The following is a 14,363-nucleotide window of genomic DNA, read 5'->3' on the forward strand; positions in this document are numbered from 1 at the left end:
CGGACTTTTCCCCGATGGAGCCGTTGTAATCGCTTCTCCCAATTCCTCTTTTGAAAAAGGCCTATCCAAAGCAAGAGCGTCATCTGCTGACAACGTGGGGAAATTAATGTTTAAGGAATAGGCCCGTATCTTTTCAATCCCAACTTCGCCTATAGTCTGAGTGGGACTTTTAGACAGATTGTAAAGTTCAGAATAGTATGAATGGAACGCTGCAGCAATCTCCGATGTCAACCGACAGTCCCGACCCGAGTCGTCTACTATCGACTGGATATGCATGGAGGCCCTCTGCGCTCGAAAAGCTCTGGCCAACATTCTGCCAGGTTTATTTCCCCATTGAAAAAAGCGGCTTCTACATTTACGGAAATCCAATTTAATTTTATCCGCCATGAGCTTGTTCAGGGACCGCCTAGCATCTGTGAGTTTTGCCAGAACATCACCCGACTGGGAAGATTTATGAACCGTCTCCAGCTCCTGAATCTGCTTCAATAAATTCACCTTTTGAGCCTCCCTCTGCTTTTTCATGTAGGAGCCTAGCTGAATCAGCTTACCTCTGGTTACGCATTTATGCGCTTCCCAAAGGGAGATTTTGGATATATCGGGAGTGTCATTAAAAGAGATATAGTCGTCCATGCATTGCTTCAGCTGGCTCCTACAATAGGAGTCTTGTAGAAGAAGATCATTGAGTCTCCAAGAATGAACAGAGGGAGGTGAACGGCAAATCGATACTTTAAGGGAAACAGGTGCATGATCAGACCAAGGTATAGAGCCGATCTTCGCGTCATTGATCGTATGCAAGTGTTGGTGTTCTAAAAAAGATAGTCTATTCGGGTGTATAAAGTATTTGGGTGCGAGTAAAAGGGTATAGTCACGTTCTGAGGGGTGACGCAGCCTCCAAACATCCACTAGTTGGTGCTCGTGGAGTAAACATCTCACTCTACGGTGCTGTGAGTCAGGTCGATTGGAAGACTTGGAGGACGAGTCTAATAAGGGATGAAGCATCCCCCCCCACCATTAAGAACCCCGTTTTAAGAGTGTGAACCTGGTCTAATAGTCAGTCTAAAAAGGTAGGTTGGTGTAGGTTTGGGGCATAAATGTTAACAAACGTAAAGACCTGAGCATGGATCGTACAGTTGATCAGAAGACCTCTTCCTTCGTTAAGGACATGCAAGGCGATATCAGCTAATGGAAGATGACGACAAAAGAGAATCGCCACCCCTAATGTTTTGCCCAAACTATTGTTACTAAAATAGGAGTGTGGGTAGTCGCGATTGCTTAATTTTGGGGCTTTCCCCTCCTTAAAGTGAGTCTCCTGAATAAATGCCACATCCGCTCTGTCCGCCCAGAGCTCCCTTAGAAGTCTAGACCTTTTTTCTGGGATGTTCAGACCCTTTGCGTTTATAGAAATGAGATTTAGTTTAAGAGTCATTACGATAAACAGCGAGGAGAGCTCTCACAAATAACCCCTGCATTAAAATAAGATATAGAGACCTCAGCACACAAAACTGGTCATATTTGTTAATTCCCGGTGGAAGGGAGGGAAGGAAAAAGTTAACAAAAAAGAAATAAAAAAAAAATATAAGAAAAAATTATATCAGAAAATAAAGGAACAATAATAATATTAGAAATGAGCAAATTAAATGAGTAGAAACCAGTAAATAGAATACCGCTCCCAATAAGGAAGGAAAGAAAAAATCTTCTCCCTATTAGGAAAAACATAGGCGGTATAGGGGCACTGGGGAAAAAGTGCCAGTAGCAGTAACATATATGCCATTGGAAAACCTTGCTCAGCACATAAATATAAACATTAATAAATGTCGGAGAAAAAATAAGCAGAGGTATAAAATATTACATAACCTAAACAGTCTATAACATTAAATAATAATTATCGACTAAAGAGAAGAGAATGATCAATACGTTAGTACCCTAGCGGATCAGAGGAAAGAAGCCTCAAAAAAGGGGAAAATGACTCTAAATTTATAAAATATCTAGGACATTCACTAAGAATACCTAAGAAACATTGTAACATGAGACTTATAGTTAAGTGAACGTTACATGTTAACAAGAAATCTATATAATAGGAGGATATGATGATATATCACAGAAAACATAGACAACCATACAAGTTAAAGTAAGTAAGACAAATCAAGTGACGTCAGGGATAGCTGCCGATTGTCTTTGCCTCTGTTGACGTCTGGGACCTCTAACCAAATGGAAAGCCCCATCACGAGATGAATTTCTCGAAGGTTGAGGAACTTTATAGGTTTCAGCCGATCCTGGGAGATCAGGAGCCGTTAAGTCCAAAACTGAACAGAATGTGACGAGATCAGATGGGTCCCGGAACACAGCAAATTTGCCATTATGTGATGATTGAAGGCCAAAAGGAAAAAGCCATTTATATTTCCTGTTGTTTGAACATGGCCTTAGTAGACGCTGCTGTTGAAGGGTTTGCCAAGAAAGGTCCTGAAAGATCTGGACTCGGTGGCCGTTAAAATCCACTCCTTCCACAGAGCGCATTTTCCGTAGGATCTCCTCTTTCTGGGCATAATAGTGCAGCCTACAGATTACATCTCTTGGTTTATCGTTGGAATCATCTCTCGGTTTTAAAGCTCTATGTGCTCTTTCAAACGTGATACCAACATCAGGGTTGTTACCCAGAATTTCGTTAAAAATCTTGGTCAAGACATCTATTAGACCCTGTGTCTGGATATCTTCAGGGATACCACGAACCCGAAGGTTGTTTCGGCGGCCTCTATTGTCAAGGTCATCTACTTTATGTTGCAGAAGAAGAAGACCTCTAGCGTGGTTGTTGACTGAGTCTCGCAAACACTGGAAATCCTCGTTCATAGCCTCCTTCCCTTCCTCCAAAGCCACCAACCTGGTTGTCAAATGAGAGATGTCAGCTTGAAGAGTTGCTACTTCTTTACGAACTGTTTCTTGGAGTTTAACTTCAAGCAATTCGAAGTCTCTTTTAGATGGAAGTTCTTGTTTGGTCGGAAGAGATTTAAGAAGTTTCATTTTGGCTGAAAGGTCGTGGGATTCTGATGAAGCGACACTACTAGAATTTTCCTTGCGAGGGAGTTCCACTGAAGGAGATGTGGCTGGGGAGGAGGGGGGTGGGGATGGAACTTCCATATTAGCTGAGGAAGCCCCGGAAGGGTTTCGAAATTTACGTAGATCAGGTTGAAGAGAGGACCTCTGAGGCTTAGGAGTGTCGACCTTTGAGGAAATCTTCTTATTCTTGCCCATGGAAAGTGGTGGCTATATAGTGGCTTTCAAAATGGAGAGATGTCTGGGCAACTATATTGAAACATAGACTGATGGTATAAGCAGCGACCATATTGAAACATAGACTGAGGGTAGAATCAGCGGCCGTGATGTAACATAGACTGTAGGTATAATCTGCTACCTCATTGAAACATAGACTGTGGGTACAATCAGCAACCGACTTGAAACATAGACTGAAGGCATAAGCAGGAACACTTGCACCGCCACTGGTCACATTCCCCAGAAAAATTGGCCTAGGCAACCATACTCTGGAGCAACATTAGGGTGTGCCGAAGAGCCACATCTTCAAAAAATATAGGCAGCAGCTTCCCCGTTCTCCCAACCCTGCCAGCTGGACAGAATTGACTTGAGTGAGACCAACAAGCTCTCACCAGGCTGCAGTGAGCTCGCTCTTAGTAAAGAGCACTGGGAGTTGGCTAATAGGAAAATGGCCGCCCAGGGAGCAGTGACCAGAGGCCTCACCCCTCTCAGCAGAGACAGCCGACCACCAGCAGGAGAGAATGTCCAGGTCGCGACAGACAGGTGCACGTGATTTGAATTCCTGGGCAGCCTCCGGTTCCACTGCCAGCGCTGTGGAGTAGGTGAGAGAGCTGCAGAGAGGGTCACTGGGCTGAGGAAGGTGCGGGAAGATGCAGGAAAATGGCCACCTCCCGCGACTCGCGAGTGCGTCTGCGGGTATGTCTAGGGGCCCCCTGGGGAAGTGAATGGCCTCACCTTAAGCCCCAGCAGCCGGCAAGGGTCCGGTGAGTGTAAAGAGGCCGTGACTCCGTCCTGCAGCGGCCGCTCCGGAGGTGGTGTAGGCCCCGATCACCCCCGGGCCGCAAAACTCTCCCAGGATCTGGGCAAGAGACCAGGAGGGCTGCAGGAGGTCCAACACAGCAGAGAGGACCAATACAAGCTGCGGAATCCAACAAAAAGCAGGTATGGCAGAGGTAATTTAGAGGAGCTGCAGAGATGCACGTCTGCTCCGTTCAGCCAGCAGGCCACGCTCCCTTGGATCCTACCCTTACCCATGGTATCATCCGCAATTTTATTATCCGTATGTGTCAACCTCACAACAGAATGCGTCTCTAACCTCAATGCCCCTGCCCCCTTCCACACTTCCTGTCAATTTTAGTCAAGCCTCCGGCAGTTTGCCCTCGTCATCTGACCTTGGCCTGGTTCCGCCGGCTCGTTTATTAACTGCACCTTTACCCCTTCCTCCTACTCCGCGCATTGCCAACTCCCCCACTACGGCGGTGGTGCCTGCCGGCTCTGTTTCTCATCAGTTCACTGCAGTTACAGGTAGCGGAATGGCAGAAGATGCTCCTTCAGATGATCCGTTACTTGGTGCGTCCACTGATCCTGCGCACGTGAAGTCGACACCGACAAGCAAAACTCCAGCCGCTCCGAGGGGACAAGTCGAGGAAGCGGTTCTGGGTCCTTCTGGTGATGGTGAGCATGATTTGTCTTGTTCGTCATCTTCTGACTCTTCCTCTTCTCATTCTTCTGGTTCCCCGGCGCGCCCGCGTAAAATAGCTAGAATGGTTGCAAAGCGTTTAGCCAGGAACCCTAGTAGTGCGAATTTACAAGGTGCAATTGCTGAGCAAGTTACTGTAGCGGCAGGTGCAGATTCAGTGCATTGTGCAAACACAGCAGTTCTTCGGGGTTTGCGCAAAAGTGTGAGGGGGAGAATTCGCAAAGGCAAATTTGTCGATTTCTTTTTACTCACTGATGATATGAAAAAGACTTTTAGTCAAGCCAAAAAGATGGGGGTATTGGTGAGGATGCTTTCTGTAGTTTCACCACTTGCTTGAAGGGCATGCTCGTATTCGCAGCGTGCTATTTGGAGACGCGGGCGGATGGACATGTTAACATAGTGAAGTATATTTTTTTAGTTCTTGACATGTTTATCCGTTCGCGGACCTTGGCATGGCGGGCATATGCCATGCAATTTAGACAGAAGCATGACGGTAGCATGATTATTCCTTTTGGAGCAAAGGACGTGGAGGTGTGGTTGGAGGTCTCACAGCAGCATCGGCCCCCCTTGGATGGGATGCCTCCTCGCAAGGGATATCCTCCCAGTAAACAGGGAGCAACTGGTGTGATGAGGGGTAAATATTTTGTTTTTAACGACTCCCGGTGTACACGGGGGTAGTCTTGTTGTTTTCGACACTCCTGCCGTCTCTGTGGAGGAGAACATCTCGCCAAGGATTGCCATCGAGGGCTTGCTAGTGCCACACATGATCGCATTGAGGGGTCAACAGAAGCTGCTTAAGGCAAATTCGCCTATTTGTTTAGTTGCGCTGGCTCGCTGGTTAGAGTTATATCCTCACAAGGAGGACGCTGCGTTTTTGTTAAAGGGTTTTTTGTCCGGTTTTTCACTGCCAATAATGGGCCCTTTATGGGTTTAAGCCACTCTGAACTTGCATTCGGCTAGAGATTACCCAGAGGTTTTGCAGGCTAAGGTGGGAGCGGAAGTCCTGCTTGGGAGGATGGAGGGTCCTTTCCCTTGTCCTCCTCTGCAGGGCCTTTGTATATCTCCGGTGGGCGTGGTGCCCAAGAAGGCGCCGGGCAAGTTTTGATTGATTCAGCATTTGTCATACCCAGCTGGCGGTTCGGTTAATGACGCTATTCCGGATAGTTTTTGTAGGGTAGAATATCAAGGTTTTGACGAGGTCTTGGCTTTGGTACGCAGTTTTGGACACGGCACTCTGCTTGCAAAATTAGATATTGAGTCAGCTTTCCGTTTATTGCCGTTACACCCATGCGCTATGCAATTTATGGGTTTCAAGTTAGAATCCGGTTACTTTGTTGACAAATGTTTGCCTATGGGATGCGTGGTTTCCTGTGCCTATTTTGAGAAATTCAGCTCTTTTCTCCATTGGTGTGTTCGAGCCGGCACTGGACAGGCGGGCATTGCACACTATTTGGATGACTTTCTCTTTATGGGTCTGGGAGAGAGCGACGTCTGTGTTGTTAACGACATTGCAGACGCGTTATCTCGTTTTCAATTTGAGCGTTTTCGGGAGCTAGCACCGTTTGCTTCTGCTGTTGGTTTGATGTGCCCCTCGTTTGTGTAACAGATCATCAGGCCGGCTTAGAGGTTTTGGCGATGCAATCGCTCGCTCCAGCGACTCTCCGCAAATACTCGGCTGCATGGCGGGATTGGAGCGGTTGCTGCGCGCGCCCTGATTCAAAGGGTAAGTCCCCGAAGGAGTTGCTTTCCTCCTTTGTTTGGGAGAGATATCAGCAAGGGAAGTTCAGGGCCCACTCGGGGTCGGTTCTATCAGGAATCTCCTTCTTTTGCGATTTGAAGGGTTTACACGACCCAACCAAATCTTTCCTTTTGACTAAGACCCTTAAGGGTTGGGCTAGGGAGGTTCCTGCTCGTGCCGATTCCCGTCGGCCGGTTGACACTCAACTTTTGGGGGCATTGTTTAGGATTATGGAGAAGGTAGCTTCTGATGTGTTTGAGGCTTCTCTTTTCCGTTTGTCTTTTTCTGCTGCATTTTTTGGTGCTTTCAGGGTCAGCGAATTAGTAGCGGTTAATAAAGCATCTGTGTCCTCTGGGCTGCTGTTCAAGGACATTGTGTTTAGAGATTCAGCGGTGCTTTGCAAACTTCGGTTCTCTAAAACGGATCAGACTAGCAGGGGAAAATGGGTAACGCTTCCACAACAGCAGGATTGTAATATTTGCCCAGTTCATTTAGCATCCCAGTACATGTTGGTGCGCCCGGCTGGGGGGTCCCAGTGGTTGGTACATTTAGATACCAAGCCTCTCACAAAGTTTCAGTTTGCTGCAGTTTTCAAGCGAGGTTTAGCAGAGTTGGGATTGGATCATTTGGACTATGGCACCCATTCGTTCCGAATTGGGGCAGCCACTTGTGCGGCGCTTGCAGGGGCACCTCCTTCAGGCATCCAAAAAGTGCGGCGTTGGAAGTCAAGGAGTTACAAGAAATATGTGCGTTGCGATAAGTTGTAGACGCGCACCTTGCGATAACTCGAAAACGTTGCTTACCTGCCAATCGTTGAACGGCTAGCGTTCAACAATTGGGGGTGTGAAGGAATTTTTTAGTTTTTCCTCCCATTAGCCATGATCTGGCCCAATTTGGTTCACGGGTAGATTTTTTCGTTTTTCTCCTTCACTCGGGTTCCTGTTTATCCCCCTTTTCTGCATCCCTGCTAGTTTAGTTGCTGTGTGTTGTTATTAAGTTGTGTTGTTTGAGTCAGGTTTGGTGTGGTTTCTCATGGGCAGGGTTTTCTTCTTTTACAGTGTTGGCGAAGGAAGACGGCCAGGTGTGGCTAGTTGGCCATTCATATATTTTTTGGGCAGAGAAGCATGTCTCGGGTCGAGGTGGTAGTTTGCCTCTTGGTGGTCGTTTGGTGCGTTGGATTGGAGTAAGAGGTTTGCGTGTGGAAGCTGTGTGGGCTGTAATTGTTTCCTCTGTGACAAAATGGGGGGTACTCAACTAGTTAGTCCTGCCTGTTGGTGGGAATGATGTCGGTCATCTTACAGGTGTGGGTTTAATTGTGAGTCTGCACGAGATTTTGGATGCGATTCGAATGCATTGGCCGTCCGTTCAGATTGTATGGTCAGAGATGACGCCCCGTTTGACGTGGAGAGGAGTGAGAAAGTTTGGTGCTCTGGACAGAACGCGAAGGAAGGTGAACGTTGCGGTGACTAAGCATGTTGTGTCTTTTGGTGGTTTGGTTGTGAGTCACGGCTTTTTGGAGGGTGATTTGGTACGTTTCTTCTGGCATGATGGTGTTCATTTGAATGCTCTGGGTATGAGTCTTTGTTAAGGATTTGTTATCTTTTCTTAGGTAGTTTTCTTTGGGTGGCGGGCCAGTCTCTTTTAGGGCCTGGCATTGGCGGGAGTATGCTGCAGCTCAGTGGCTTTATGGGGCGCAAGATAATTGTGAGGGCACTTGCCCTCTATGTATTTAGCGAATTTGTCCTGCTCTGCACGGGGGGACCCAGGCATTTTTGCACAAAATGCCTCGGATTGGCCCAGGAGGGAAGTGAGACCCTTGCAGTTTAAGTGCGTCTAGAAGGGGAATCGTCTTAGTCGTCCCCATCAGTTTTGGAGTAAGTTAAAAGCTAGAACTGAGTCTGCAGCGTCTCTTTGCCACCCTGGTTAGGTTGATTGATTCAATTATAAATAAAAGCTGTGACCTTTTTTAGCCAAGCTATGGTGTCTGTGTCTTTATTTGTAGTTAAGTTAAGAAAGCTAGTCAAGGTTGGTAAAAGGTTTTGGAGGTAATACACATATGTAATTCTTATGGCCGACGAAATATGAATAGGATTGAGGAGAGTTAAGATTACTTGTTTTTTACTGATGGATTGGGTTGAATGACAGCCTTGTTGCTGGGTAAATGTCTTTCAGTGTGGGTGTGGTCAGCTGCTGCCAGGGGCCAGTCATATTGTTTGGGGGAGTGGTTAGAACAAGCTATATAAGGGAACTCTTTTGCAGGATTCTCGTAACCCACCATCCTTCCCGTTATGTATTTTGTTGTGCTTTAACTTTTGTTTCCAATTCAGGTGAGGCACAGCAAGGCGGGAGTACGCTGCAGCTCAGTGGCTTTATGGGGCGCAAGATAATTGTGGGGGCACTTGCCCTCGATTTATTTGGCGAATTTATCCTGCTCCACATGGGGGGACACGGGCGTTTTTGCACGAAACGCCTCGAATTGGCCCAGGAGGGAAGTGAGACCCTTGCAGTTTAAGTGCGTCTAGAAGGGGAATCGTCTTAGTCGTCCCCATCAGTTTTGGAGTAAATTAAAAGCTAGAACTGAGTCTGCAGCGTCTCTTTGCCACCCTGGTTAGGTTGATTGATTCAATTATAAATAAAAGCTGTGACCTTTTTAGCCAAGCTATGGTGTCTGTGTCTTTATTTGTAGTTAAGTTAAGAAAGCTGATCAAGGTTGGTAAAAGGTTTTGTAGGTAATAAACATATGTAATTCTTATGAAACAGCGCTGCTTTCATACAAAATATGCAAAAGTAAATAAATGAAAAAATAAATATTGCTGCAGGCGTGCTAAAACAAAATATAAAGTTTTAATAAAGCAATTCTACTATAAAAAAGGAAAGCAAATATAAAACATGCACATAACTAAATTAAAACATCAGGCCAATTGATGAAAACATATGATGCCTCACAGATGAAAAAAAAAATAAATGAACATGAAAAAGTTCTGTGACATACAGTCAGGTGCATAAATATTGGGACATTGACAGAATTTTCATATTTTGGCCTCTATTCACCACCACAATGGCTTTGAAATGAAACAAACAAGATGTGCTTTAACTGGAGACTTTCAAATTTAATTTGAGGGTAATTACATCCAAATCAGGTGAACGGTGTTGGAATTACAACGGTTTCAATATGTGCCTCCCACTTTTTAAGGGGCCAAAAGTAATGGGACAAACTAAACAATCCTAAATCTAACTTTCACTTTTTAATACTTTGTTGCAAATCCTTTGCAGACAATTACAGCCTGAAGTCTGGAACGCATAGACATCACCAGACGCTGGGTTTCATCCCTGGTGATGCTCTGCCAGGCCTCTACTGCAAATGTCTTCAGTTCCTGCTTTTTCTTGGGGCATTTTCCATTCAGTTTTGTCTTCATCAAGTGAAATGCATGCTCAATCGGATTCAGGTCAGAGGATTGACTTGGCCATTGCATAACATTCCACTTTTTAGCCTTAAAAAACTCTTTGTTTGCTTTTGCAGTATGCTTCGGTTCATTGTCCATCTGCACTGTGAAGCGCCGTCCAATGAGTTCTGAAGCATTTGACTGAATATGAGCATATAATATTGCCCGAAACACTTCAGAATTCATTCTGCTGCTTTTGTCAGCAGTCACATCATCAATAAATACAAAGGAACCAGTTCCATTGGCAGCCATACATGCTCACGCCATGACACTGCCACCACCATGCTTCACTGATGAGGTGGTATGTTTTGGATCATGAGCAGTTCCTTTTCTTCTCCAAACTCTTCTCTTCCCAACACTCTGGTACTGGTAGTTGATCTTTGCCTCATCTGTCCATAGGATGTTGTTCCAGAACTGTAATTGTTTTTTTAGATGTTGTTTGGCAAACTCTAATCTGGTCTTCCTGTTTTTGTGGCTTACCAATGGTTTACATCTTGTGGTGAACCCTCTATATTCACTCTTGTGAAATCTTCTCTTGATTGTTGACTTTGATACATATACACCTACCTCCTGGAGAGTGTTCTTGATTTGGCCAACTGTTGTGAAGGGATTTTTCTTCACCAGGGAAATAATTCTTCTGTCATCCACCACAGTTGTTTTCCGTGGTCCAAACGGACAGATGATGCTAAAATTATAGAGTCTTATACATTTCAGGCTTGCCCTTCTCATCAACATAAGGTTGGCCTGGGGAGTGTCACTCCTCCATACCCGAGCAGGGCTGTAACTAGGGTAGTGCAACCTGTGCCATGGCATAAGGCACCGCAGGGCAGGGGACGCTGTTTGGGCCTGTCAATTTTACTGTTTAGTATCATTCTTACCTGTAGCTTCCTCTTCTTTTATTCCCAGCATCTCTTGGCCTCCCCTATCTCTTCCCTAGCCCTTCCCCATGAGGCCATGGCCCTTTTTCAGGTGTCCCTATTTAAAAAATGGAGGGGGGGGGGGCAATGCTCTCTCTGGCACAGGGCACCAAAAAGTCTAGTTACGGCTCTGTACCTGAGTGACACTATGCTCTGTACAAAGGACCATTAAACCTAATTAATATCTACATAAGCCAGTGAGCCAGCATGAAAAGAGCTGCGTGAAAGCCCAGGCAGGCAACAAATACCATGTAGAACTCTGAAACTTTGTACAATTCTTAGGAGCCAATCTGACATTGGGAATTGCTCCATCTTCTTGCGTCTCCCCGCAAACAGATTCATGTGAGACTGTTCTTTTTTTTTTGGTTTAGAAAAAATTATTTGCATAAGCCTATCTTTGTATAGCATTCTTATTAATTGTTTTTATATACATTTCAAGCATTGTGAGTATCTTTTTCATATTTCTCATATTAAACTTAATTTAAGAAGATCGGTTTCTGTGATTCTTAAAGGATCCATTTTTCCTGTGGATTTGTCTAATCCATGCCACATACAGTATCTGTACTACAGGTTATTCAGGTAATGATCACTGGGACTTAATTGTTAGTGTGTCTCTCCTAAAATCTTTTCCATGATGGCAGAACCTGAGAATTAATAGCGAGTGAGAGAGATACTGGGGAGTGTAATTATTTCTGTAGACAGACCAGGTGGTTGTTTTTTTGATTAACGCTGTGTCAGACCCACATCACACACACTCAAGTGAGTGTTGGTCTTGACAAAGTTACGGACAGCAGTTAGAGGGCCTGATTCAGCGTGGATCGCTATTGCGATCGCCACTGCAATTATGCATGCAGTTCTCCTGCAATAATATGCTAATGTTTGCAACCGCTCAGCCAGCATAGAGACGCCCACTACCGATTTCTCACATCCGTAATACCTAACAGTCCTGTGTATACATCGGTAACATCAAGTAATATCAGACCCTCATGAGGAATTATAGCAGCTCTGACCTTACTCAGAAATTGCAAGTCTTGTCGCACGAGTGAGTACTCAAGCTGCATATGCCGTCGCAGTGGCTAATTATGCACGTCAATGCAACAGCGTTCAAAAGGACAGTCACGGGGCGTGGCCTGACCGGCATCTTGGACGGACGTGGCCTCATAAAGCTCCTCACTTGCCTGTCCCTATTGATGGACAGCCTGGCCAATATTACAGCCACCTGACACCCCTTTGGAGACCTCTAGATATTGGGGCTACCATGGCTTGTTTTCCGGGACTCCTTGGCAGTTTTGGACTCCCCATCTGATTGAGGCCTACCTTCCCTGCCGAAGCCGTGGCCTTTAGTTCTGGACGCGCGCAGATTGGCGATCCCGCCACCCTCCAAACAAACCTACCACCGCTGACCCCTGTTTCCTGCCGGGCAGTACCGTTACCACCCCCGTGGACATCCGATTGTCAGAGACTTCCCAGCTGAATGCCTGGGCCTCTGGAAGCGGCTCCATAACAGGCTGCTCTCCCGGCGTGACTGCCGATGTGGGACTCTGCTACCCTGTCGGAGGTCTCCTTGCCTCTACTCCATAAGGCTTTCTGGTGAAGACTCCCTCTGTAGCTCTCCCCTCTGTGGCCTCTCTGGGGAAAGTAGCAGCAAGCCAGTACCATTAACAGCACTGTAATTGCTCCTGTGCCCCTTGATGCATGACCTCCTACACCTCCACTTGATTCTCTTTTTCTACAACAATGAAGTGACTCTGTACTGGAACTAGCAGTTAATATTTCTCAACGTTGCTAAGAGTTACATATACTTCAGACTTTCTGGATCTCCCCCCTGTGGTCATAGATTGTATTACAAGTCTAAAGATATCTGATTTCTATTTCTCATTTTTATTGCCAAATTATTTGAGTGATATTCATGTAATAGTGGCTCATAAATGCAATAAATGTCTCTAACATGTTACCATGAAACAAGGCTTCGTACGTCCGTGATGGCCGCATAATAATTTCCTGGCCGCTGGGGGTGGTTGCTGGACTCCCTCAACTCTCCATATGACATCGTAACACCACTACGTTCATTTACAGCCCATCATTAACCTACTTTAAGAGTTCTCTGTATGCCATGGGCAAAACCGTGAAACCTGCTCACAAGAAAGAGGCTCCTCATCCTAGAACAGAATCATCTCAATCGGGTCTACGTCCATTTCTATTGCCAACTCCTGCTAAACAAGTCTCTATCCCTGACTCAGTAGCTTCTCTGCCAGATCTATCGAACTCTCCTAGCCTTAAGTCAATGGAGACCCCAGCTTCTCAATCCCTTGCGAAATCAAGCATTGACATGCAGGAACTCCTGGCATACGTTAAGACACTACCAACAAAGTCGGATATCCAAAACACTCTTCGACAAGAACTGGCTTCTGTTAAACAGGATCTCTCCTTACTTACGGAACGCCTCACATCACTAGAAGATAGTCAGGAACACACAGATACCTCTTTATCCAAGCTGACAACTATAGTATCTCAACAATCTATTGAATTATTGTCGCTTAAAACTAGGATGGAAGATCTGGACAATCGTGGCCATAGAAACAATATAGGCGTCAGGGGCTTACCCGAGGATGTCCTACCTGCAAACTTAATCGATGCTTTAACAAAGATTTTCAATGAGATACTCGGCAATGACCCAAGCGACAAACTACAATTTGACCGAGCCCATCAAGCTCTACGGCAGCGTGGCTCCTCTTCCGACCGCCCAAGAGATGTAATATGCCGACTACACTACTATGCCCAAAACAAGGAAATAATGCGGAAAGTCAGGCAACTAGATGGTGTGGACTTTAATGGCGATGCTATTCACATTTTCCAGGATCTATCTTGGCACACTCTGCAGCAACGCCGAGCTCTGCGTCCACTAACTGATGAACTGCGTAACCGCCAATTAAAGTACAGATGGGGATTCCCTTTCCACTTACAAGTAACTTTCTCGGGTAAAACACACACGCTCTACAGCCCATCTGATCTCCAATCCTTCTGCTCTTCTCTGGGACTCCCGAAAATTGAGACTCCTGACTGGAAAGAACCATTAGCACAATGGGACTTGCCTTCAACTGTGCCCCGTCCTTCCTCTTGGCAGACGGTCCAGAATCCCCGACATCGACTCAGGTCTTCCCCAACTCAATCCGAAACTGATGTTACCTGATTGATTATCTTTTTCTTCTTCTAGGATATTGTTTATTATATGGAGCTACTTTATATTTAATATTGCTAATGTTACATTTCCCACAATGTATTGATTGCTAACTTTAATGCGTTTTGATGTTTATATCTAGATTTTATACCTTGCTAATTGTTTGAGGTTGAAGTTGACAACACCCGCCCCCACATCCGCTTGATGTATATTGCTACTGAGACCTCGGACCATAATTTAGGTTCCGTGATCTCAGTCACAGGTTTTTCCTTATTGTTTATTCTATATATCTTGTTAATGTCTGTTTTTTATTGTTTCTTTTTCCCTTTTTTTTTCTTTTCTC

This window comes from Taudactylus pleione, unplaced genomic scaffold, assembly GCF_031769625.1.
Source record: "Taudactylus pleione unplaced genomic scaffold, aTauple2 ptg000749l, whole genome shotgun sequence".
NCBI lineage: Eukaryota > Metazoa > Chordata > Amphibia > Anura > Myobatrachidae > Taudactylus > Taudactylus pleione.